General features: G+C 45.4%; 1 protein-coding gene across 1 annotated transcript in view; it reads left to right on the top strand.

Moving 5' to 3' along the window:
* The window catches only part of FOXD1 (forkhead box D1), a 77,086-nt gene extending 52,510 nt beyond the window's left edge, over positions 1-24,576 (top strand). Inside the window, exon 3 of the mRNA XM_027606158.1 lies at positions 24,457-24,576. The gene's annotated coding sequence lies outside the window, so the exon portion shown is untranslated. The remainder of the gene's footprint in view (positions 1-24,456) is intronic.
* Positions 24,577-26,063: the final 1,487 nt, after the last annotated feature.

Raw genomic sequence — 26,063 nt, 5'->3', positions numbered from 1 at the left:
AGGGGTGCCTGGGTGACTCAGTTGGTTGAGCATCGGACTCTTGGTTTCAGCTCAGGTCATGATTTTGCAGTAGCGGGATCAAGCCCCACATCGGGCTCTGCGCTCAGTGGAGAGCCTGCTTCAGATTCTCTTTCTCCCTTTCCATCCTGCTCTGGTGCTTGCTCTCTCTCAAATAAATAAATAAAATCCTTAAAAAAATCCTCTCAGACAGGTAGACAAGATGAGGTAAAAGATAGGAGATGTAAAGAAGTAGTTTTAAATTAGAAACGAATGCAGAGTTACTCATAGGTATATATGCCATTTTCTTACATTTCCTAACTCCAGTAATTTATAATACAAATCTTCAATTTGTGAATTAAAAATGTGAACAACTTGACATATTTTGCCTGACAAATCCAAACTAATACTCCTCTAGATTCAAGAAGGAAAACAAACAAACAAACCCAAAACTGTGTTCAATTCCCACAGACAGAGGACAGGACAAAGAATTCTTCTGGTCTCTTAGAATTTAAAACAGCAACATTGGGGCGCCTGGGTGGCTCAGTCGTTAAGTGTCTGCCTTTGGCTCGGGTCATAATCCCAGGGTCCTGGGATGGAGCCCCGCATCAGGCTCCCTGCTCAGCGGGAAGCCTCCTTCTCCCTCTCCCACTCCCCCTGCTTGTGCTCTCTTTCTCACTGGGTCTCTCTCTGTCAAATATATAAATAAAATCTAAAAAAAAATTTTTTTAAACAAACAAACAAAAAAACAAAAAACAAAACAAAACAAAAAAACAGCAAAATTGACCACAGCCTGGAAGCTGAAGGTCTCAGTGTGAGCTCCAGACCCCACTATCACAGTCACATTTCATTTCTTATGTAGGCAGGAAGGCGGCTTCTATGCTGTGCTGACAGAGCCGGTGATGAGCAGAGTACTTGCTGGGCGCTGCCAGCCAGACATTTCTCCACAAGGACAGAAAGGAAACCCTCTGTTCCCCGGCTCTAGTAGATTTTCACCAGAAATGTCCAGGCCAGCATTTCCACTTTTGATTTCACTTGCCATTTGTAGGCAAATGAATCTGGATGTTTTCACTCTGCCCTGCCTGCCCATCAGGGAACAAAGTCCAAGACCACTTGGGAAGATAAACATGCAGAAGAATCTGGGCCCTCAGTGTCATAGGTTTGCCTTTGTGAATTAGACCCTAAGGTGGCACAGCATTGTGCCAGGTCCTCCCAAAGGATGAATTTTGACCAGAAACTGCAGAATAACAAGTCATGTTTATTTATACATTGCAGACCTATACGTCATATGTTATTATTGCCATCAAATGACCTGATTAGAAAATAAAGATGTGAAAATTTGTTTTAACAGCGAGGGAGAATAGTTCAGTAGACTTCAAATTTAAAGCAAAAGTGATCATCTAAAATTATTCCAACCCTGTAGTATCACAGGGTGGCTCTGAGAAGGACAATGAGAGTAATCAGAGACTAGTTCATAGAAATGATCCTGCAAAACTGTACCAGGTTAAACAGATGTAGACTAACACATGGGCAGCTGAGGGACAATGACTTTATCTTTTTATTTAGTGCATGTGGAAAATAATGGTCTCTGTTATTTTAATCATCTTCAACATCTCCAAAACCAGCAAAGGCCATCCAAACCTAATCATGTTGTAAGTATCCCCAATATCAGAATGAATTTACAGGCCAAAGGAGACATTGGTGATGGAGAAGCCCATGTGAAATATACACTGAGACACTAAAATCTACACTGAGACAAAGTCCATTTTCAAAGATAGGTAGTAGGAGTTTCAGACCAGGTAAAATCCTTAAGGCAAGCCCCTTTTAAAATCATTTTTATATACCCCAGAGCAATCAGCATAATGTCTTGCAAAAATTTGGTGTCAGGAAGATTCTGTAAAGAAGATAGGATTTCCAAATTTGTTTGGAAGATGGGATAAAGTTTACCCCTGAAGTTTACTTTCAAATCTCTTAAAGAAAAAGTAAATTTTCCTCTGGATCTCTTTTTGGGTCTTGTCTCTAAATTTTTCTCTTCAAAAGGAAAAAAAAAAAAAAACACCCTCCCTCAATTTCCCCAAGCCCCTCTTTCTAAATTGGAATTCTCCCACGAGTTACTCTGTTTCTCCCACTTCCTGGAAAAGTACGTTTCCTTGGGGCAGCTTTTCAGTAACTGCCTCCTCACAGGTGAACCAGAAACAAGTCTGGAAAGTCCATCCTTGGAGCCTTTACCACATTGCAGTCAGGACTGTTTAATATCTGAATGTATTGCTTATGTAACTCAAACTGGACAAATTTGTTTATTTTTTTTTTAAGATTTTTATTTATTTATTTATTTATTTGAGAGAGAGAATGAGAGCATGAGAGGGGGGAGGGTCAGAAGGAGAAGCAGACTCCCCGCTGAGCAGGGAGCCCGATGTGGGACTCGATCCCGGGACTCCAGGATCATGACCTGAGCCGAAGGCAGTCGCTTAACCAACTGAGCCACCCAGGCGCCCCAAATTTGTTTATTTTTTAAAATTTATTTATTTATTTGACACAGAGAGAGAGAGCACACACAAGATGGGGAGTGGCAGGGAGAGGGAGAGGGAGAAGCAGCCTCCCTGCTGAGCAGGGAGCCCAACTCAGGGCTGGATCCCAGGGCCCTGGGATTATGACCCGAGCCCAAGGCAGACACTTAACCGACTGAGCCACCCAGGTGCCCCGAAACCGGACAACTTTATAGCGACTGTGCTTTTGAGTGAACTATTTTAGAATGCTCAAACTAGTTGAAAATGCTTGAAAGAGTCAGAAATAGCCTAATTGTTGGGTTTTCAGGGTAAGATTACTAAATGAGAGAATTTTTATAAGAAAACGTGGAAAGTAGAAGAGTTTCTCAACTCTGACTGTGGTACTGTCAGTAGCCTGCCATAGCTGCTCCATCTTTTGCTGAAGAGACCTTCATTGGCTTCCCCGATCATTGCTCTGGGAAGAGGCTGAGTGCTGTACCTTCCAGCGCTACCTCTAACTAATCAGTTTCACCTTGTGGAGCATTCTGAGGAGAGTCATGATGGATTAGCAAGTCATGGAAATCACACGAGTTTCACACTAGAACAAAAACAAATGGATTCATGAGACCACCAGGGCTTTTAGAGAGCAGCACCTTTTGATCTGTGCTATCAAGTAGTCTTTAAGGATGTGTCAAACAGAAGCCTGAGATGATGTTGCTTTTTATTTAGTTTTGAGTTTTATCGAAGGCAATGTGCCTGCATGTAGAGAGGCAAGGAGTTGTATAAGGCATGCACAAAAAAACAGAAAACCCTCTGTCTCTCCTACTTCTCACTTTCTGAGGGCAAACCCACTCTACTTTTCCAGTTATTTGCTATCTGCATCCATATCTCTAAATCACATGATTTTATTGCTACTTCTTGAATTTTCACTTTTAAATATTATCCGTTGACTTTCTACAATGGAAGATAAGGCTCTAACACTCTCACCCCTTCCCATGGCCCATGTTCACATGACCAATCACCTTCCCAAATAGTTTCACAGGCTTTTAGTTAGATCAATATATATGTTCCCATTTTAGGACCACTTAAAGTGCTATTGACAAACTTAGCTATGTAGTCTACCATGATTGCTTTTTTTTCCTCCCCAGCTTACTGTGGCATTAATAATCATCCTTTTCCTTTGCTTGGTTTTCTCTATATTTATCACCAAATAAGCCCCAAACTCTCCTCCGGTATGGACATCTCCTCTCAGTATGTTCAAACACATTAAATATTCTGTCAGAAGTTACTCCACAAATCTTTGGAACCACTGCAATCTTGATTCTTTGGTCCCTAGACTGGCTACTTATTTGTTGGCTTGGGGTTTTCCTTCACCCTCAACTTTGGGGATTACCTTAGCCTCTGTCTTATGTTTGAATTCCCTGTTCTGTGGACCTCATGTCTTTCTCTTTCTTGAATTATTAATTTGTTTTGGTGAAACACACCCTCCAGGAGCTTTCTGAGAAAGGCTAAGTGGTAAATATTTTGAGAATTACACTTCTGAAAATATCTTTATTCTACTACTCTACTTGATTAATGTTGGGGCCAGGTATACAATTTTAGGTTAGGAATAATTTTCCATTGGGAATGGAAGACATTTCTTTTTGGCCTTCATATTTCTAGTGTTGCTGTTGAGAAATCAGATTCAGTACTGATTCCTGGCACTTTATACCTATATTTTAGGATCTTTTTTTTTTGGTCCTAAAATGTTAGAATTTCATAGTGATAGGCCTGGGTGTGGATCTACTTTTATCCATTGTGGCCGATACCTGGTAGGTCTTTAGTTCTGTTGACTTCAATGAGCTGTTGGATGATCTCTTTCTGTTTTCTTTGTCTTTTTCTGGAACTCCTCCTCATCAGATGATGGATGTCCTGGGCTAGTCCTCTAAATTTCTTACTATATTGTTGCTACTTTCTATCTCTTTGTTTTACCTTCAGGGATATTTCTCAACTTCATTTTTAAGTCTTTTATTGAGATTTTCATTTTTACTTCCTACTTTTAATTCTCTGAATGTTCTTGTTTTTATGTATAACATCTGTTCTTGTTTCATGTATGTGATAGTAATTTTTTTTTTCTATCACTGCCCTTTTGGTCAGGGGTCCTAAGGAATCCTCTGCCCTTGGGTCTGTGCTAGTAAGAGTCTCAGGAAGGCTTTCAGGCTCTCAATTTATCCCTCCACCGTATCCACCAATGGCTGTTTGCTGGGTAACAACGGAGAGGCTAAAAATGGCGGAGGGAAAGACACTGACTGGGAATGAGGTGGAGCGCCCGAAACTGCAATAAATGCGCCCCTTCCCTTACCCTGTGGCACAGCCAGGGACTGCCCCTCCCGCTGTCTCTTTGGAGCTCTCCTTTCCCTGGTCTCCTTCTCAACTCCAGGACAAAAGGGGGAAGTACACACTTCATTTGTCCAGTAAGGGCTGCCCAGCCCGTGAGGTCAGGGACTAGAATTTTGCCAGGTCACATCTTGGCAGCCAGCGGATGACCACATCCCTGAAAGGAGATAGTTTCATATGCTTCACAGTTCCATCACTTTTTTTGGAAGGGAAAAGGGTAAAAAAAAAGAAAAAAGATTTTGGAGTTTTTAAAACAAGAGCTCCCAACAGGGTCAGTTCTTAGTAGAGAAGTTTACATGGCAGTCGGTGGGGGGGTATATGGAACTCCCAACTACCTACTTACACTCATGCATGCACATAGACACACCCATTCCCTTCAGAGATTTTACATAAGGCGAGTAAGACCGGAATACCAGGCAAACCTGAAATGGGAAAGAGTCCTCAAAACGGGAATTGAGTAGTCTCAAGAGGGGTGTTTGTGGAGGCGGGGAAAGGAGGACCTTTAGCTTGGCAGACATGAGATGGAAGTTACAATGAACCGACTATGTCGTCGGGCCTCAGGATTGTCTGTGTTTGCCTTCTTTTTTTTAAAAGATATTATTTATTTATTTGACAGAGAGAGACACAGCGAGAGAGGGAACACAAGCAGGGGGAGTGGGAGAGGGAGAAGCAGGCTTCCCACAAAGCAGGGAGCCCGATGTGGGGCTCGATCCCAGGACCCTGGGATCATGACCTGAGCCCAAGGCAGACGCTTAACGGCTGAGCCACCCAGGTGCCCCTGTGTTTGCCTTTTAAAGTACCACCTGACTGTCTAGTATCTTCTTGCTCCACACCCTGGGCATGTGTCACCTAATTGTCCCAGTACCATCTCTGGCTCCCAAGATTTCAGCTCCAGAGCCAGAGCTTGCCTGATGTATTATCTGGACGATTCCCACAAAATCTCCTTGACCTTCCCTGCACCAGCTGTGAAGTGTTGGCAAGAGCTCTTGCCTACCGGGGGCCTTTCCTCCCCTTTACCCTCTGATATATATATTTTAAAGATTTTATTTATTTATTTGACAGAGAGAGAGACAGCGAGAGAGGGAGCATAAGCAGGGGCAGAGGGAGAGGGAGAAGCAGGCTTCCCGCTGAGCAGGGAGCCCGATGCGGGGCTCCATCCCAGGACCCTGGGACCACGACCCAAGCTAAAGGCAGATGCTTAACGACTGAGCCACCCAGCTGCCCCTACCCTCTGATATTTTGAATTAAGATTTCTCTTCCTCGGGCTGCTGCAGGGCTCTGGGGCTCAGGAGGTGCAGGAATTTCTCAGGGTGCCGGGGGCGCTTGGGCCTGGACGTCAGCAACACTGTGTTCATCTCAGCTCCCTGGACACGTTCTGCAGGCTCCAGCCTGCTCCAAGCTCAGGGTGAGCTGCTTTCAGAGCCAACGCCATTTCTGCATGTGTGTCTTTATACATCATTTTCAGTCACACTTTGCAGGCAGCTGCCTTGCTACATAGGATGAGCTGCCGGAAATGCAGGAAAACCACACAGGCCAGAAACAAAAAGACACTCGAGGTATTGTTTAGAGAACACATGTAAGATGTTAGAAACCACAACATCCTACACCTGTAGCAACATCGACTGCAGATGGGTATGTGCTTTGCAGTCCGTTTTAGATGTTCCTGCAAATTACTTCTAAGAACCAAACTCGGGCTCCCTTTCTGCCAAGCTCCCCGTTGTCCGTGTCCATGATTACTCCTGAAAGGCCACGTAGACTACAACTTGACTACCCCTGGAGCAAAGAGAAGACTTCATTTGCAAATGTTTGCTCCCACCTGAAGCCAAGGGCATTAGCTGAGGTTTCTGTCAGAGGTGTCTGGCCCAGAGATACTGCTTGCTCTTTCAAAGCAAACAGGAAACCAAAACAAACTCTACAGGGCTTATGTTTAACAAAAAGCAGACTCAGCCACTCATTCACTCATTCAGTCACTTATTATTATCCAAAAGTAGCGCCTACCTCTTCGACGTGAGTTCTATGAAAAACACATTAGCCCTGTTCGCTCTAACACCCTTCTAACTGCATTTTCTGGGCCTGGACCTGGGGCCCAGGGATGCCCTCACAGAACTCACCGTGCCACAGGAAAACTTGCCATTGACTGGTGTTCGAGCACCTTATCAAGCAGAGATTTTATCTTTATTAGTTTCCTATTTAAACCCTGGCTATAAACACCATAACCATTAACAGTTTCTCTGCTCAGAATATATGAATGTTCTCAAAATTGATCACTGTCTACAATTTGGGGCATGATCCAAGACACCAACTCTTGCGTGTTTTGAGAACCAGAGGGGCAGCAAGGCTGGGAGCCGCGGGAGGATTATATGATGCCAACTGCCTCTTAGGAAATATTTTAAAGTTAGGGACTCTCTGGGGATTTTTCTTTTGTACTGTTCTTAGGGTCCTTCTGACCAAGCCACCTTCTAAACAGAGATACTGGAAGGGCTCGGTGAAAGAGACCCAGGCTGCTTTTCTGTTGGTTTTGTCCCTGGCTGACTGACGGACCCTGAGCAAATCTGTCTGATGATCAGTTTTCTGAAATGACACTTTCCCTACTCCTTTCCCAGTGTTGTAAGGAGGACCATGTATGTCTTCTTGAAAAATATAATATAATAAACAAATCTAAGGTTCCCCTTTTGCCTTTAAAGTTAAGAGAAAGTTTACTTCATTACCCAGTGTGTTAATTTATCTATTGCTATGTGCTAACTCACCCCAAAACAAAGTAGCTTAAAACGATAAACATTTATTATCTCACAATTTCTGTGAGTCAAGAATTCAGGAGTGACTTCGCTGGATGGCTCTGTCTTAAGGTCTTTCATGAAGTTGTAGTCAAATGTTGACCAGGGTTGCAGTCCTCTGAAGGTCGGGGTGGGCCTGGAGGACCCACTTCCAAGATCACTCACTCACTTGGATGTTGGCAGGAGATTTCTGTTTTTTGACCCATGGGCTTCCCCAGAAGGCTTTCTCAGTGCGCATGACATGGCAACTGGTTTTCCCCAAAGGGAATGATCCAAGAGAAAGCAAGGGAGAAGTCACAATGTCTTTTATGACCTAGCCTTGGAAGTTACACATTGTCATACCTATAATATCCTATTGGTTAGCGAATTCATTATGGGAGGGGAGTGCACGAAAGCATGAATACCAGGAAGCAAGGATTGTTGGAGGCTATTTTAGAGCTTGGTTACCACAAATCTGAACTATATTGACAAGTAAATAAGTGAACTAAAAGTGGTTATTAAGTGCATGTTTGAGGTCAGTATATTGTTTCCAAACATTTTCCCATGCCCGATTCACATAGGTGCCAATCATCTATTTGAGTATCGTCTGACAAATTCTGAGCATAGAATCAGTTACTCAGGCCTTGGAGTCAGAGAGTGATGGGTACAAATCTGGCTCATTCACCTACTTTTTGAGCCTGGATCTCCTCATTTGCAAAACGGACATAGCATATTTACTTCACACTTACTATAGCCATTAATCAAAAGACCATAGAACAAAGCCTAAGTATTCAATCAGTCATATGTATTTTTATGAATGATTATTGCTTTTAAAAAAATTTTATTTATTTGACAGAGAGACACAGTGAGAGAGGGAACACAAGCAGGGGGAGTGGGAGAGGGAGAAGCAGGCTGCCCGCCGAGCAGGGAGCCTGATGCAGGGCTCGATCCCAGGACCCTGGGACAATGACCTGAGCTGAAGACAGATGCCTAATGACTGAGCCACCCAGGCGCCCCTGATTATTGTTTTTATCATACAGTTCAGCTTGAGAGATGAGCACAAGTACAGAGTTTGCATTTGGCACTCACATACCAAGAAGTCTGGATATTGGCTAGTTTCCGGTTTGATGAATGCAGTGGCTCAATCACATCATCAAGTACCCAGGTTATTTTCACCTTTCTTCTCTGCCACCCTTGGCATTTGGATTTTCTCCTTGATAAAATAACTGCAGCAACATCCTGTCCTCATACAAGTACATGCAGAGGATGCCTGGAAAGAGTAGGTCCCTTCCTTATGCCCTTTTGGGGGGTGAAGAAAATCTTCCTATACCCCTAGTAGACTTTTCCTCAGACTTAGTTGACCTGAGTTGGGTTCATGCCCATTTCAAAGCCAGTTTTTGGCCCAAAGTAGGGAATTACAAGTTGTTGTTGGTTTTAGTTATTCAACGCTACTCCAAAGGGCTGGGTAAAGGTTTGGCTTCCCAGAAGCACATGGCTATATGATGCCTTAAAAAATAATATGAAGGGGCGCCTGGGTGGCTCAGTTGGTTAAGCGACTGCCTTCGGCTCAGGTCATGATCCTGGAGTCCCGGGATCGAGTCCCACATCGGGCTCCGTGCTCAGCAGGGAGTCTGCTTCTCCCTCTGACCCTCTTCCCTCTCGTGCTATCTCTCATTCTCTAATAAATAAAAAAAAAAATCTTAAAAAAAAATAATATGAAAGGGGCACCTAGGTGACTCAGTTGGCTAAGCATCTGCTTTCAGCTCAGGTCATGATCCCTGGGTCCTGGGATCAAGCCCCGCTTTGGGCTTTCTGCTCAGCGGGGAGTCTGCTTTTCCCTCTCCCTTTGTGCTTTCTCTAAGTAAATAAATAAAATCTTTAAAAAATAATATGGGGGCGCCTGGATGGCTCAGTCGGTTAAGCATCTGCCTTCGACTCAGGTCATGAGCCCAGGCTTCTGGGATCAAGTCCCACGTCAGGCTCCCTGCTCAGCTTGGAGCCTGCTTCTCCCTCTCCTTCTGCCTGAAGCTCTGCCTGCTTGTTCCCGCTCTCTCTGTCAAATAAACAAATAAAGCTTTAAAAAAATAATATGAAGATGGGGATGGCTGTGGGTGGGTCAGCAATGTATGTTGCAGAGTACATGGAGATAAAATTTGAGAATTTTGTATGTTTGAAAATGTCTTTATTCCATCAGCATATTTGATGGGTATTCAGCTGGATATAGAATTCTAGACTGGAAATTTTTCCTTAGAATTGTAAAGTCATTGCCCTATTTTCTTTTCACTTCTGGTATTATTTTTGAGAATTTCAATGCCATTCTGATTCCTGTTTTTTGGTATAGGACCCAGTTTTCTTTCTGGAAGAGTTTTGTTTGGAGTTTCTATTTATTCATGAATTTCTGAAATTTCATGATAATGTCCTTTGGTGTTAAGTCTTTTATCATTCCTTGTGCTAGGCACTCAATTAGCCCCTCTAGTCTGAGAACTTATCCCAGTAAATTCTGGGAAATTTTCTTGTATTGTTTCTTTGAAAAAAAAAATCCCCCTCTATTACCTCTTTACTTTCTTCCTGGAATTGTTTGAATGTTGGACTTCTTATATTATTTTTCTAGTTTTCTTTTTTTTCTATTTTTCTTCTTTCTCCTTTTGTTCTTTTCCTGAAAGATTTCTTCAACTTCATTTAGACTCTTTTACTGAATTTACTTCTGCTACCATATTTTTTTTTATTTATTTGGCAGAGAGAGACACAGCGAGAGAGAGAACACAAGCAGGGGGAGTGGGAGAGGGAGAAGCAGACTTCCCGCAGAGCAGGGAGCCTGATGTGGGGCTTGATCCCAGGACCCTGGGATCATGACCTGAGCCGAAGGCAGCCGCTTAACCAACTGAGCCACCCAGGCATCCCTATAACATCCTTTTCTAATTCCATGGATGCAATACTTTCTCTCATCTAAGAGTTTTACTTGGAGGATTCGTGTGTGTGACAGTGTATGTGTATGTTGTGTTTCTTTAAACTTTTCTCTAATTCCTCCCAGTTACTTATTTTTCCATTTTGGTTTTTGTCTTTTGTTAAAAGTTTTCCTTAAAATAGCTGGTGATTCTTCTTCACTTTCTCATATTTCATAGGGAAAAAAAGCACTTTCTCCCACTTCACAATCTACCAATTAGGTAAATTGTAATTTTGGAGCAGAGAGGAATGACATGATGCCTCAGGTGAAGTTGCGCATTATTTTATTTAATCCTCGAGACTATGTGATATAAGCATTATTACCCTCCTTTTACAGGTGAGGAAACTGAAGCTTATAGGATTTTATAATCTGTCTAGGGGCATACAGACAGAATGGTGAACATGAGCTCTTAGCCACTACACTATATTGCCTCTCAGGAGGTGAAACTTGTCCTTGGCATTGGTCCACATCTCTCCCTCTGGCCCACCTTTGAGTGGTCTTCTCACTCCCTAATTCCTCGGTGCCCTCCTGTTTCCTTAGGTACCCTCACTTTGTATTGATGCCTATCCCTATTATTTCTCAAAATCCTCTGCCTTCCCATGTTTCTTCCCCCTTTTCCCCACTTCCTTTCTCCTCCTCCAATCAAAATTTCAATTTCTTCAGCAGTACTCTATCACTTCTGATTTGGAAGAGAAGCAAGTTTATTTACATAAGGTAGAATGAAGCAGGAATGAGGGAAGTGTCGGTATCTCCGCCCACCATCACCACTCTAGTTATTAGCATTTTTGAGGGGATAGGTAACATTTCTTGATCTGGCACTGTACTGTGAGACAATACAGACAATTGATCTTGTTTATTGTCCCCAAGGGGTTTAACTTTTAGTTGAGGAGATAGGTAGTTTACCAAAAAAGATAATTATAGAACATCATAGTTTACTAGTGTGTACTCTTTGAGATTCTTAACACTTTAAAGGTCATGACTGCTTGACATCATAAAGGCAACTTGACCTTCTAAGTACACTGAGGTTTCAGAGGAAGGTGTGGGCTTAGACAGGGTAGCCAGGTCTGCAAGGCTCAGAAGTGCCCAATGGATGCAGGAGGCACATGAGTGGAATCTAGACAAGGGAAACTGATGAGTAAGTTGAGGAGGGGGTTATGAGAGATGATCTAGTGCTGCCCTTGCTTAGGCACCAGAAGAAGAGGGGTCTGTAGCGGGGCCCTCCACTTCTGAAAGGCAGTGCTCTTTGAAGCAAGGATGAGGAAGTTGCAAGAGTGACAAATGATTCAGCATTAACAGTCACACCAGTTCTTCCTAGTTCCTAACCTTCTTAGTTCTCAACAGCAAACAAAGCTGCAGGGCAAGAGAGCTTTTCTTAAGCGCATCCCTCTTCTGACCTTTTGAGTGTTTTAAAAAGTGATTTCTTTTAGTATATTTGAAAAATCTGGGAGGAATAAGATAAATCAATGCCTTAAGGCTTATCAGCTTCACATTTAGTCATTTTTCTTGGACTGATTTCCCCACAATGTTTTAAGAGCAGTAAGAACGCAGAACTCTTAGCACAGAAAGCTGGTCTTCTAGACTTCAGGATGAACTTAGCAGATCGACTCTTACTCAAAATAAACACCAAATCCCTTTTTGACTTATCTTTGGCTTTCAAAACCGGCACCCAACAGCAGATTGGAAAATGATTCCGCTCAAAGTTGGCCTTCCAGACCCTTGCATTTGGAAGGAAGAAACCGTTCCCCACTCCCTTGGGGGCACATGCTCATTAGAGGCACCCCCGGCGCAGGGTCCGTGGTCAGGAGGAACTGATTCCCGGGGAACGCAAACTCGGTCCCCAAAGCCCTGGGCAGCCAAGGGCGCTGCAAAGACACCGAAGGGTCGCCGAGCCACAACCCAACGACCCGTGTCAAGTACGCCTGGCCTGTGCTGCGGGGATGTTAAATGTGGGATCTGCGTTGTTTTAATGAAGCAGGGCAGACGCCGGCGGGTTTCCCCGGGGCAGACTTGTTCCCTCACGAGACCGCTCAAGAAGCGGAGCGCAGAACTGAAGGCGGAACCGTGCGTGCGGGCCTCGGCTTCCCGGGCCTCAAGGACGCCAGACCGCCTGGGCACTAGTGCGGGTACCTCCCGAGAGGCCCCGGGCTCATTTTCCACTCGGCTGCGTCCCGGCCGAGCTGTAAACCCAACCTGACGTGGGCTCATTAATTTGGCAGCGACTGGAAGGCTGGGCCATGGCTGCGCACCCAGGAGGCCTTTGTGCGCCCGGGGTCAGGTCAGAGGGCAACCGAAACACGGCTGAACCCTGCACGCGGCTCCCGGGCGCGGGGCAGCGCGACCCGAGCCGCTTCCTCCGGCCGGACGGCCCCAGACCCCCGGCCTCCGGCCCTGCGGCCCCGCCAGCGCGGCTTCCGGAGCCCGGCGGCGCGGTGACCTGGGCCCTTCGGCGCGCGCTGCCTGGGCTCGGGAGTGGGCACACGCCGCCTGGCCCTCTCTCCTCCACCCCCACAGGCGTCGCACTCGGGCCGGGCAGACGGTCTCTGCGGCCTTCCCCCTTCGAGACGCGGTCCCTGGGGTGCCGGCCCGGCCCTCTGCCTACGGCCTCCCCTTAGTCTCGGCGCCCCGCGCCAGGCCGGAGCTCAGCTCCCCCTCCGCGGAGAGGCCCGGCTGCAGCGCGCCACCCTCTCGGCCCGAACCCGCTTTGAGCTGGCTTCTGCCCTCCAGCCCTGTGGCCTGCTCCTGTGGTCGCTCGGGAGTTTTCTGGAGGATTTCGGCTGAGTCGCCCTTCTCCTGAGCCCTCGGCCGGGCTCCGTGCTGTTTCTGCGCGTGGTGCAGCCCCGACCTCGTCTGCTAGGATCGATGGCGGCCTCCTTCTCGCGTTTTCTTGCTTTACCAGGCCCGAGGCGGGCGTGCGGAAGGAGAGACGCACACCTCCGGGTGGGGAGAGGAGGCGGCGGACCCTTCAGCGCAGAGGGGGCCATTTCCGCCCCATCTGTGTTCGGGACGGGCGGGGGTGGGGGGCCGCACCCCTGCGCACTCCTTAGACCCTCCGGGTTGGCAAGCGCCTGCTAGATTTTCCTTCTCGTCCCCAGTTTTCACCGCTAGCAGATGCACGCTTTGAAACCCTTGCGCCGGGATCCCAACCCGGGGGTTCTGGCCTTCACAAAGGCCTGAAACACGGCGGCGGGGAGGGGAGAGGAGGTTGTTCTGCTTTTCACAAGTGTCTCCGGCACAGATTAATTTTAGCAAGTTTTGCAAAAACAAAGTGGCCCCCTTCTGTGCCTTTAGGTGACTTTTGTGACATTTCGCAGCAAAGAAAACTATTTCCTCTGCCATTCAGAGCTAACCACGTGTAATTGGCCCAGAAGTCTGTTGTATTTTGGGGAACTGTTTGCGATATCCCATCTGTTTTCATCTCGCGGTTCAAAAGAGTCTGTGTTTACCCTTCTGTCGGGGAAATTGGTTTACATGCACAGCAATTTCGGTGCAACACCGAAATATTCCCTTGAACTAATGCTACGGGTCCGACAGGCTTTGTACTGCTAATAATCCTCCATTACGTCTGTCAGGAGACATTTACACAGCCGCGTGGTCGGTCCCATAAAGGAAATTAAGATCCTAGGCTTATCTTAACTATTTGAAAACCAATTGGTTTCTGGTGATGGCCACAGACGCAGACGCACGGGTCGGGGGAGGCGGTCAAGCAGCTGGGGCTCAGTCGTGTCGCGGGGGGGGGGGGGGAACCCTGATGCTTTCTGGTTTCCGTGAGGTGGGCTAGGCTGACACTGAGTGACAACCCCCCCCCCAGCCGCTAGTCCTCCCGCCCCGAAGACGCATTTGTGTCTCTTTTCTCCTCACCACCATCCTGAGCTGTGGGCCCAGTTTCCCAAGTGACAGACTGCAAACCCTCAGGGAAGTGGTGCGAGCCTGGGTGGAATGGTCTCTGACTGGTGTCCTTCGCAGATGGAGGATGGGTGGAGACGTAGGCGGCCCGTCGGCCATCTGGCCGTTTCGTGGGCGGCAGGGAGACGATGTTGGTGCTCCCAGGAGGGCGAAGTCTCCCTTCCAGGACTGGGGCGCGAAAAGAGATCCGGGCGGTGGAGCGTGAAGCGCCGACGGGTCGCGGCGCTGCTGGGTGGCGGTCACGTTCTGGAGCCGCGAGGTGGCCGCGTAGGGGCCTCCGCGCGCCCGGGAGTGTGCTGGAGCCGCGTCCGGCTGTCCTGGGGCTGAGTAATCGGAGAAATTGCTCTGAAATCCCGCCCGCTGCCCTGGCTGCAAGGCCCATAATCAGCGCCTGGCATGTGTGCAAATGCTGATTTTGCGGGTGTTACTTAATCCACACGGGCGGTGAAAAGCCGCAGGATGGTGGCAGGTTCATCTCCCACGCCAGGCTTCTTCCAAGTTTGGTCTGGGGAGCAGAACTTGAGCCCAGGTTGGGGTGGGGTGACTGGTCGGGGTGTGTGTCTGATGCTTGGGTTATCATCCCAGTGTCCCGGTAGAAATCAGCCATTTCCTCTGCATCCCATGCTAACTGACTCTTTCAAGGAGAGGAAAAGTTGGTAGAAGAGAAAACCGTAACGATTTCCACACAGTGCAAAATGTAACCAAGGCTGTTTTGGTGAAGGTGCAAAGGGAGCAATATCCAGTTGTTCATTTAAACCTTAGTAGTAGACCCTGTCACAGTCCTCTGTGGGAAGCCGTAAAATCAGTAAATGACTCCTCTGCAAAGGAAGACCCAAATCTTAGCCTTAAGAGTTTGAGAAGTGACCTTCGCTCACTATGTTGGGGTCGAGGCCTGCTTCTGGGTAAATGCAGAAAAACAAAAGTCTAAGGCCAGAACCTGTGTCCCCACAGATAAAGGTGAAAGGAAATCAGCTCCCCCACACCCCTTTCTGCTGGAAAGCCCTGATTCATACCCCCACCATAAATTCCCTATGTTATTTGACTTAGGAGGTACTGGCAATTATTTTAAAAATTTTAAAAATCAAAATATTCCAGGGATAAAAGAGGGAAAATTCCAACCTACCTCACCCCTGAAAACTCAAAAAGCAAATAATTCATGAATTCATGACAAAGAATGAGAATTTACATAACTACTTGGAGATAGGTCTGAATTATAAGGGGACAGTCTCTCTTTTGAGACCCTTGAGCATTTTATTTTGTGGCCGTTTCAGTACTTTTACCAAAAACAAATCTACAAAGAGTGTGAAAGGACCCCAACTCTAGAAGCTAGTTTTAGTCAATTAGTGAAAATGGGCTGGAAGGTTTGTCCTGAAAAGGAATGAATCTAGGGTTAAGATTCTACTTTGTATTCATGGTCAGCATAGCCATGAAGCATGAGGAAAGAACAGAATTATCTCACAGTGTATCGCGTATTCTGGGCAATCATAAAATCATAAAAACAGGGTTTTGTTTTTTCGTGAACAGGGTTTCTCTCAGTGGCTGAATTTGCCATACTAACTGTCATTCCTGATGTTTCTTTTCTTTTGTCTCACCCATCTAGTACAACTGACCAAAAATTACACCAAAGAGACTCCTCCCACAACTTGTTTTTGAGAGACTGCTGCTGCTCAGCCCTGTACTAGCAATAATGAAGGCCACAGAATGTGTTTCCTGCCCTTTTGGAGCCTCTACTTTGCTTAGGGAGAAGAACCTTAGAAAACTTAGGATATCCATGTCCGCTGAGGAGTAGGAAGGGCTTGCATAGCATTGCTGAGGGAACAGAATGAGGAAGCCACCAGCTTTCCAAGACCCAAGTGATCTTCAGGTCATGTCAGAGAAGAGACTAGAAGAGGGGAGGAGGAAGTCAGTAGCCAGATGGGGCCTAGCTCAGCTTTGTGGTTCTTTTCCTGCCCCTTCTGCTCTGGGAGTGGGCACCAGAAAATGACTGATGGGCAAATCTGGAATTCATGGTGTATGTCTGTGTGTTTGGAGGGGTGCAGTGGGGGAGGGAAAGGCCAAATGCATTGTCTGATCATTCTCTACCTGTGGTGAGGTCAGGGAGCTCCATTTTCTGGCTGTCAACCCATAGCTACTTGCCTCGCTATTTGCATCAACATGATGCCCAAAGGTAATCTCGAGGAAATAAACTAACTGGATTATGAGCTAAAGAATCATGCAGGTTTTTTTTTTCCTGGTAGGATCTCAACAGCTGTTCTAAGACAAACATTGCCCAATAAGACTGCCCCCATCACAGGATGAATCTAAAGGACTTAATTACCTGCAAGTAATTTATAGAAAGTACTTGCAATTTTGTATGTGATTAGAAAGAAGCGGCATTTCTAATTGTTTTTGAGACCACTTTTACCTGGTTGGTGCTTGAAAGCAAAAGAATTCTTTCTGCTTGAGAAAATTGTTTGATTCTGTTACTCCACATGCATTTGGCATAGTTAAAAACAAATTCGGATACAGTTGCTGTTTTGATTCTGTCTGCCCTCTCCCCCCACTTCCCCGAAACACACACTTTGGTTTGATTTTTTCAGACCACACACACAGAGAACTGAAAGTTCCCTAAGTGATCAGCGTCTTATCAGTTCCACAGTTGGCAGAAGCCTTGCCCTTTGACCACCTGCCTCTTCATTGTATTGCACCCGTGGCACAAGCTTCCCCCTCCCCAATACTGTGGGATGTAGTAGGACGACTCTCATAGCCCATCTGCTTTGGCATTTAAAACAAAGCTAGTTTAAGTTCAATTGGTCTGAAGCCTGCTTTCTTTAGGTCCTGCCCAAGGTCTGTAACTGTAATCATCCATAAGGAGCCTATGCCACTGACTCTGCCCAGCTCCTGTGCTACTAGAGCAGGGTCAGCACCACTGTTTGGGTAACCTTGAAGAGCCTAGAGGAGCCCCGCAAGTGCGAAGCACCCCCACATTCGCTTTCCTGTCTCCCTCTCCCATGTGAGAGCCAAAAGACCTTCCTGCCCCTGAAATATCGAAAGTAAAACACACATTTAAAAACTTCTGTCCACCTATAAATCGTTGAATTTTTGCCCATTAATGAATTACTAAGCACTTAATTTTATTTCCTCCATATATATTCATCTAGTCATTGACATTTTGCCTAGCACATGGAGCATTTGGCAATCAGTTTCTTCTCTTTTGGAAAACCACTTATGTGTATTTTCAGGGATGACCAGGGAGACAGGGATTAAGTTTATGTGCAGTCAGTGAAGCACTCAACTAGTAAAGGCCATGCTCCTGGCAGAGCAGTGGATGGGTGGGTGGGTGGAAGTGGGGATGGGGAGAAGGAGAAAGAGTGAGTGGGCAGATGATTCAGAAGTTCTAGCTTCTGAATTTTCTTAGCAGGCTCTGGCCATTATCTCTTATGCTGAGAGGCCTTCAGATATGGTAAAGGTTATAGCTATTAGATGAGAAAGAACAAAAGGACCATTTTTCTTAAAGCAACTTAAAAAGAAAAAAATTGTCATGCATGGTTTGATTCTCGCAAAACAACAATTATATATCAATAAGACATAACATTGCAGTTATTCGTAGTACATATAGGCTTAATTTTTTTCGATCTGTATTTCTTCCATCTAAATACAAAGATAAAATACACAAAGTCAGCATTTACCGTTTATCATATTATTCATATATACTTATTTTTTTCCTTAAAATGTACAAGTTTTTTCTCCATGGACTTCTTTTTAGGCACAAAACTCAGACTCTAAAAAACACTTTCAGTTGTTTTTTTAGCTGAGTTAGCTTTGCCCATTTTACTAACTGTGCTTTTAAACATTTATTTATTTTTGTGATTTATAAAAATGTCCTCATCATTTTAATAGTCACCCCTGGGTGCGTGGGCAATGGTTTAGAAAACTTCCAAAATATGGTAATACCACTATAGCAAAGCACCATACAGCAACAAAAACACAAACCCACTGAACATCAGCCCAGAACAACATTCCTCCAACTGTCTGGGGAAAAACAAAAAAAAAAATCTATCTTTCATCGTGCCTGAAAGGTTAGCTAACCAGGGCTCTCCGGAGAACAAGAGGAATGGTACTTTATGGAGGAGGGCCCCTTATGGAAGACCCTCTGCTTCCAGCTCCCCAGAAATGCACTCCAGGGTGGGGTGTGGAGACAGATCTCATCTCAGAAAGAGAGGTTAAAGACGTGCCGCTACGTGGAGGTTGCCCCACCTTGTGTGGACATCTGGGCTGCAGGAAAGAATACAGTCAAGGTGGTCCATTCAAGCTGCTAATTTCTCTTATCCCATAAGCTGAGGGCAGGGTTCTGGTTATTTGTTTATTTATCCATCTCTTTTTATTTATTTATTTATTTATTTATTTATTTCTAGTTGCTGTTGTTATTTATAAAGGGCTGAAGGAAAGATGGGTTTGTGTTCAGCATCATGATATAGACATGGATTTTGAGTCCTGACTGTGCTTTTTACTAGGGGTATGATCTTGGGCAAGTCACAGAGCTTTGTTTGAACCTTCAGTCTTTTTCCCTCTAAAATCCGAGATGACGATGGCTGCTTCCCTGAACTGCTATGAGGAGTAAAGGAAAGAGGACATGTGAGCGCGCAGATTTCACAACACTGAAAGTGTTCTGTAAGTGACTGTCCTGCTGTTTGGAGTTTTTCTTGAGTCTGAATCATCAGAAAACAATTGCCTGTACTCTTTCTTTGTCTGTATGTGGGTGCACACAGCCTTCGTCATCCGCCAATCAGATCCAAGTGCATGCCTGAAAAACCTGGAGAAGAGAAGGAGAGCCTGGTCTGAGGGTGGGGCCCATTCGCACCACCATCTAACAGCCCAGGGCCACACAAACACGGAGTCACTCCGGAGTATAACAGGGCTGCTGGCCGACTCTGGAGTCAGAACAAGTGTAATGGGACAAAAGAAAAGGGTAGAGGGGACATGGCATATTCAGTTGACTTTTGTCAGCCATGTCAAGAGGTAGAATGGAGCGCTGGTTATAAGCAGGGACGTCTGGAGCCTGCTTAGAAAGAACAGTGCTCACTATATGAGTACTGGTACTTTCAAGAGGCAGCAGAAATTCAAGCTAAAGCTTGTGACTCAGAATGAGCTGCCTGAGTCTGCTTTCACCATGCACTGACCGGATGACCTTGGGAAGCTCCTGCACCTCAGTGCCTCAGTTTCTTCATCTGTAAAATGGGGATGGTAATAATGCCTACTTCCTAGGGTTGTTGTTGTGATTAAATGAGTTAATAAATGTCAATTGCTTAGGTCGGTGTCTGGCATGTAGCACATATTTGCTGTTATTATTGTTGTTTTTATCGTTGTTCTTATTGGCAAGCTGCCCTCACTGCTTTCCCTCCGGCTCAATAAATGTAGATTACCCCCCAGCCAACCTGAAGGGGAAGACTGTTCATCACCCAGAGATCCTTTTATGACTCTCACCAGTATGGCTGGTCATGTCTACATCATTGTAAGGTGGTTCTTTAACAGTCCGCTACAGGGGAGACACGTTTACCCCTCCCAGCAGGCTATCCCGTCCCACAGCATCTCTGCCTTTGCAGATAGTGCGCACTTGTCCCTTGTGGCTTTTCACCACCTTCAGCTCTTCTGCTTGTGTTTTTCCTCTTTCTTCTGTTTCTTAAGCATGACCGAGGGTTCTTCTGAGTCCCGTCAACTGCTAGGGGATCTTGCACTGATCAGACCAGGGCTGCTGTTGGTCTGGATGAATAGGTGGGTAGATGGACTCAGTGGACAGTGTTTGATTGCTGATTTTTATGAAATCAATAGGAGTTGAAAAACAGAGTATCAGAAAAATTAAATGCCCCGTTGCTGTTAAATTATTCCAATAATCTCATTCTTCATGCTACCATACATCCAGAATGATACCAGTGTTATTTTAAGAGATGGCAAATAAATACGAATCCCTTTCAAAACATTGCAGGACTCTGCAGTTTCCTCTGAGAACTTCTTTTTTTTTAATTTTATTTTATTATGTTATGTTAGTCACCATACAATACATCATTAGTTTTTGATGTAGTGATCCACGATTCATTGTTTTTGTATAACACCCAGTTCTCTGAGAACTTCTTGCCTTTTGAGGGTGGCCTTAAACTCCACGGTGGGAGGAGCATCCCTGAGCAGGCCCCCTCTGTTAGCAGTCTGCCATTCAGACAAGGGCTTAGGGCATTCCTTCAGGACAGATGTAGTGGAATGAGTTGGCTATGCCATTTTAGACCGAGCTCTGAATCTCCAGATTGTGAGCAGTTTAATTCATACTCTCCGTGTAGCTTTGCTATTGACATTTATTAGCCAAGAGTGTTGCTGCCAACACAAGTTTTGAGTAGATTGTGGTATAAACAGATTTCCTCTTTACACATTCTAATCAGCGCAGAAGGACTGTTTTTATTGAAACCGTATCTCAGCTTAAACTTCTCCACACATGTAGGCACACATGTACAGAGTTTAAATTGTATTTATGGTTGGTAAATGTTCTAATTATGGGGCTGCGTGTGTTCAGAGAGGAAAATTAAATCAGCAAACATGAGAGGCCAGGATGCCCTTGCACTCTGGTTTGGGTCCTTCGTGGTTTTCGGTTTTGAGAAATCCAGTCCGTGAAATGGTGGGTGACAATCCAGGCAGACATTTGTCTCCTGGCCGATTTACAATGTTACCTACAGATTTTTTTTTCTTCCTTGATGAGGTGAAGTTATTATTGCCTGCTTCATCCTAACACATCACAGAGCAATTTCCAACAAGCAGTTCTTCTGGATAACGTCCTGGGCCTCATTTTCCATATGAGAATATGTGGAATGCTAAAATAAAAAAGGTATGGAATTGACACTGTGCCTATTGGCGCCATCCCATGTGATAGTGACATGAGTAGGTTGCTATTCACTAAGCAGCGCCCAGGCTTCTTTGGAACTCACCTAAGAGGAAGTGTCAACATCCTTCCCAGCCACTGAAGAATGCAGTCCTGGCAGCAACAGAGCCCTGGGTGCTCACTGGCTTCAAAAGTAGCTGCTGCTGTTATTGAGCTAGCTCAAGGAGCATTGGAGTTTGCAAAAATGGGCAAAATATGCATCCAAGGACATGTAGAGCATAATCTCGCCAGGTTGACCCAACCACAGTCATTTTGCTGCGGCAGGCAAAATGCCTTCCTGGTGTAGGTTTGAGTTGACCGATTACTGAGGGAAATTTTTGTCTTGCCCACACTCCCAGATTATTCAGCTTTCTTTTTAACATACCACTCAGCCCTCTTCCGCACAGACTGTGTGGTGTAGACCTGGCACCCTTAACTGAATAACCTCTTTGCTGACAGCTGAAAAGTAAAGGCATCTGTGACAATCAGATGGGGTGCCTCAGGTTGGTTCCAGATGTCAAGTTGATTAATGTTGGAGTCAGGGCTGCCAACAGATCCCCAGGAAACCCAACCCTGGTAGTTGTGGCATCAGCGGGTAAAGACATATGCACAGATACTGAGCAGATGCCCATCCTTCTGTATCAGTTTAGGAGAAGACCCCCAAAATTGTGCACTCCCCCAGGATGTAAACTCCGATACATGCATTTTTTCAGGCATTTTTCATGTTACCTAAAACAGAGAGTTTGTTCCATTATATTAACATCAGGATTTCTAGGTTGAGAAGCCCAACCCAGAAAGGCCCCGGTGGAAAAGCCCAGCACACAGTTAGGTTGTTTATGATGACAAAACAGCACATTTCTATAGTGCTTCTGATTTTCCAAAGCATTGTCATTTTTACTGCTTTTCTCCCTGTTAGCTTCAATCCCCGTAAGGCTGAGAAAGGTGTGATTGTGTAAGTGACCCAGGGTTCGAGTTCTGGAGTGCTCTGGGGACATACAGAGCCATTGCTTTCCCACCTCCACGGGCCACCAAGAGATGGATGAATGGCCTATGAAATGCCAGGCAGTTTGGTCAGCACAAGAACTGCAAACTCAGCACCCACCACCCCTGCCTGTTCTCTTATCTAAACGGCGTTCCCCAGATCAGCGGCAGCCACAGTACCCCCAACCTCCTGGATCAAATCCTCTGGGAGTGAGGTCCAGCAATCTATGAAGTCCTTTGGGTGATTCCAGTGCACACTCAAGGTGGAGAACCACTGGCCGGGCCCAGGAGCTCCTACTTTGTGTTTCCTGGCCCTCAGGGCCCAGTGCGCTTATGAGGCAGCCCAGACCCATAAACAGTGTTCAAGATTTTGTGAAACTTTACTGGAAATCATACTCTTCATGTTACTTTTTAAAAATTATATATTTCATTATAGGTGGCTGATAAACCAAAGTTGGGAAAGGAAAGTAACTTAAAAACTGTTTACGTTTTGGGGCACCTGGGTGGCTCAGTCGGTTAAGCATCTGCCTTCGGCTCAGGTCATGATCCCAGGGTCCTGGGATCGAGCCCCACATCAGGCTCCCTGCTCAGCGGGGAGCCTGCTTCTCCCTCTCTTTCTGCTGCTCCCCCTGCTTGTGCTCTATCCCTCTCTCTCTCAAATAAATAATAAAATCTTTAAAAAAATTTTTTTACATTTCATTATTATTTTTTAGGAAGTGGATTATTAATCAGTGCTGTTTGGTATTCTTTCCTTCATGCCACCACTCATTTATTCATTTATTTATTATTACAGGCTCTATGTTAGATACTGGGAGATCCAAAGATGGTAAGGTCCTTGCTCTCGAGATAATTATAGGCTTGTGAACAGATTATTGCAATACAACATAGTAAGTACTGAAAGGCAGACTTAAACAGTACTGTAATAGAAAAAAGTCTGAAAGACTTGGGGAAATAATCTTCAGGCTAGGCCGTATGGCTTCAGGGCTTTGTGGATGAGTTTGCACAGGTAGGATCAGGGGGGGTGGGATGGCAGGGCCGCTCTCAGGTGGAAACCTGCTCCTTCCTCTTCATTCCCCACCCACCCACCCAAGAGAAACAGGCGCCCACCTCTGGACTCTGGGTTGCCCTCCTCTTGGGATCCTCGGCCTTTTCCCTGGGCAACAGCATTTCTGACTATAAGAAGCACTGATAGAACATTTGAAACAGGCTCACAGAGACTTTGCATTGGTAAATGCAAACTTGAAAATAAGAACTTGAAAATAAGACCGTTGGCATACTTTTATAGACCTGCCTCATCTCTTATTATAGTGGGCAATTATTTAAAGGGCACTCTCCCTTTAACCGGGGACTTGAAACCAAAGGCAATGTCGTCTCGATTCCAAGCCTATTTGGAGAACATTTCAGTTTTATTCCAGTACAGTGACTTTCGGAAACACGTAGGTTTAATTTCAGGGCAACTATTTCACAGTTCTTTGTCTTTAAGACAAAAAATCACGATTATGTGGTTTGTGTTTCAGAAAAAAAATTCTCTGGGTTAATTTTGCTTTTAGGTTACAGTGACGTTGGTCCTCGTTTGTCAGGCTCCTGGTTCTAGAACCCTAAGCCCAAGCAGATGATAGACTTCCTCTCAAGTTTACTTTCTGTCTATAATTATACCTCAGAATGTCTGTGTAGGCCCAGTACCCCCAGCAGAACTCAAACAAGGGGAAAGGAGAGGGGCAGGTCAGAGATGTCCATGCGAGGAAACTTTATATGTAACAACTGAAACTTATACCAAGAACATCAGCAATTGCTTTCTTCTGGGGGCGGGGGGAGGGAGAGATTTGCTTCTGGTTCTAAATGAGGTGTTAGTGTTTGTGGGGTGATAACCTTGTCCCACTGAATTATGATGAGAAAACAACCCCGTTGCCTACAGAGCCAAAAACAAACCTCAGAACCGCTTAACTCATCCGTCAAACAAATTGTATTTTAGGAAATGCAGGACAGAGAAAAATGCAGAAAAGAAAAGGAGATTTATTTATTTGTACAAAAGTAGAATGACAGGCGTTTGAGTGGATCCAAATAGCATTTAGGGAGAAAAAAATGTGATTCATTGCCAGCTATTAAATCTTGTTTATCCTTCTTTAAACTAACCAGAAACACATTTGGGGAAAACGCTAGTCAACAGCTGAAGCATTGGAAGCCTCCTAGTGGTGCCGTCTTGGCCTTCCTTGCTTTTCCAAGAGGAAGATGAAGATATGAAGCAAGTGAACGGTGTTTCGAGAAACTGGGGCAAGGGAAGAATTTCCAGTCCTGCCCCCGAAGCTCACCCTCAGACACAGAATTCCTTCAGTTTCCTCAAAGAGGGATGCTTACCTTAGAGCGGCAGCAAGAAGGTCCATGTTTACCAGGTAGTTTCAGTTTTATATCCCAAAACATTACTCCAAGACAGTCCGTGACAAAGTGATGTGTCCCTTCAAAAGACGGCATTTCCCTAAAAGCTAGTCCTTACCATAGTATCTCCCAGACCAACAGCTGACAGCACCGGGGCCGACTCCAGACACAGCTCTCTGTGCTTCAGAGCACTTGGCAAGGACCTGAAAAATCTGCTGAAATCCCCGTATCTGGTAGAAGAAACGCCTTCAACCCGCAGTATGCTCTGGGGTTCCCTTCCAGGCTGGTCCTGGGCTCTTCCTGCTGCAGGGCCCGTATAAAAGGCTGCTCCTGTTGCGCCCCGCACCCCTTGTTTAAACGGATTAATATAAATATTTGGGTCATCGATGCCTTTAGAATTAGAGGAGACATTACCTACCATAGACCAAACGGCTCACTTGATTTAATTATGACAAAAATAGACACTTTTCTGAAAGTAGCCGCTAGCATCTTTTTGCTTTCCAAGCAAATAATTCCACCATAGGGATTATCTAGGGTTTGTGGTTTCAGTAGTGTCTAGAGAGGGGACTATCTGCTGAGGTTAAGGCCACAGGGAAAGGTCCAAGGGGACTCCTTAGATCCACAGAACTACTCTCCCCTCTCACCCTCCCACCGCGATGGTCTAGGCAGAAGGAATACGGTCTGCCGACTTTCCAGCTTCAGAGGACTCTGTGAGGCTAAGTAGTCTTTGCCTGTGTTGGCTTCCGTCCTTTTTCCCCTGAAATCTTCAACTTTTCACTTTTGCTGAACATATCAGATTCCCTCACATATTTCCATTAATATTATAAATTCCCTGAGGACAAGAACTGTGTTTTAATCATTTTTGTATCTCTTTCTCCTAGCAGAGTGCCCACCACGTAGAGTCAGGAGTCAGGCATAGAAACGTGATGGTTAAAATGGGTAGGACGGTTTTGCCTGCCAGCATTGTGAGCCAGCCAGGCTGGGTTTGTGCAGACTGAAGGTGCGGATCAAGGCGTAGTTCCCCCCAGATAGCTACCTTAATACCTAGTATTAGGAAGACTCTGCTTTTTTCATTTTAATTAATGCTACAAACGGCACTCCAACTGTCGCTAGCACCACCACGAAAAACCAGCCTCCTCCTCATCCTCTGGGCTTCCTCTGCATCTGCACTCTGAGGGTGAGAATGCATTGGAACTGTTGCAACAGTGCCTATGGGATTTATCTGATGAGAGGAACTTAAATAGCCTGAGAGATCAGGGGAGGACAAACTTTGATTAGAAGAAAGGTGTACCTTCCATTCCGGCCATGTGGCCAGCGTCGTAGTTTGCAGACGGGAGGGAGAGGAAGGCACAGAAGAAGATGGATCACAG

Source organism: Zalophus californianus, chromosome 5 (assembly GCF_009762305.2).
Source record: "Zalophus californianus isolate mZalCal1 chromosome 5, mZalCal1.pri.v2, whole genome shotgun sequence".
In the NCBI taxonomy this organism is placed as follows: Eukaryota; Metazoa; Chordata; class Mammalia; order Carnivora; family Otariidae; genus Zalophus; species Zalophus californianus.
This window is presented reverse-complemented; position numbering and strand designations above follow the sequence as displayed.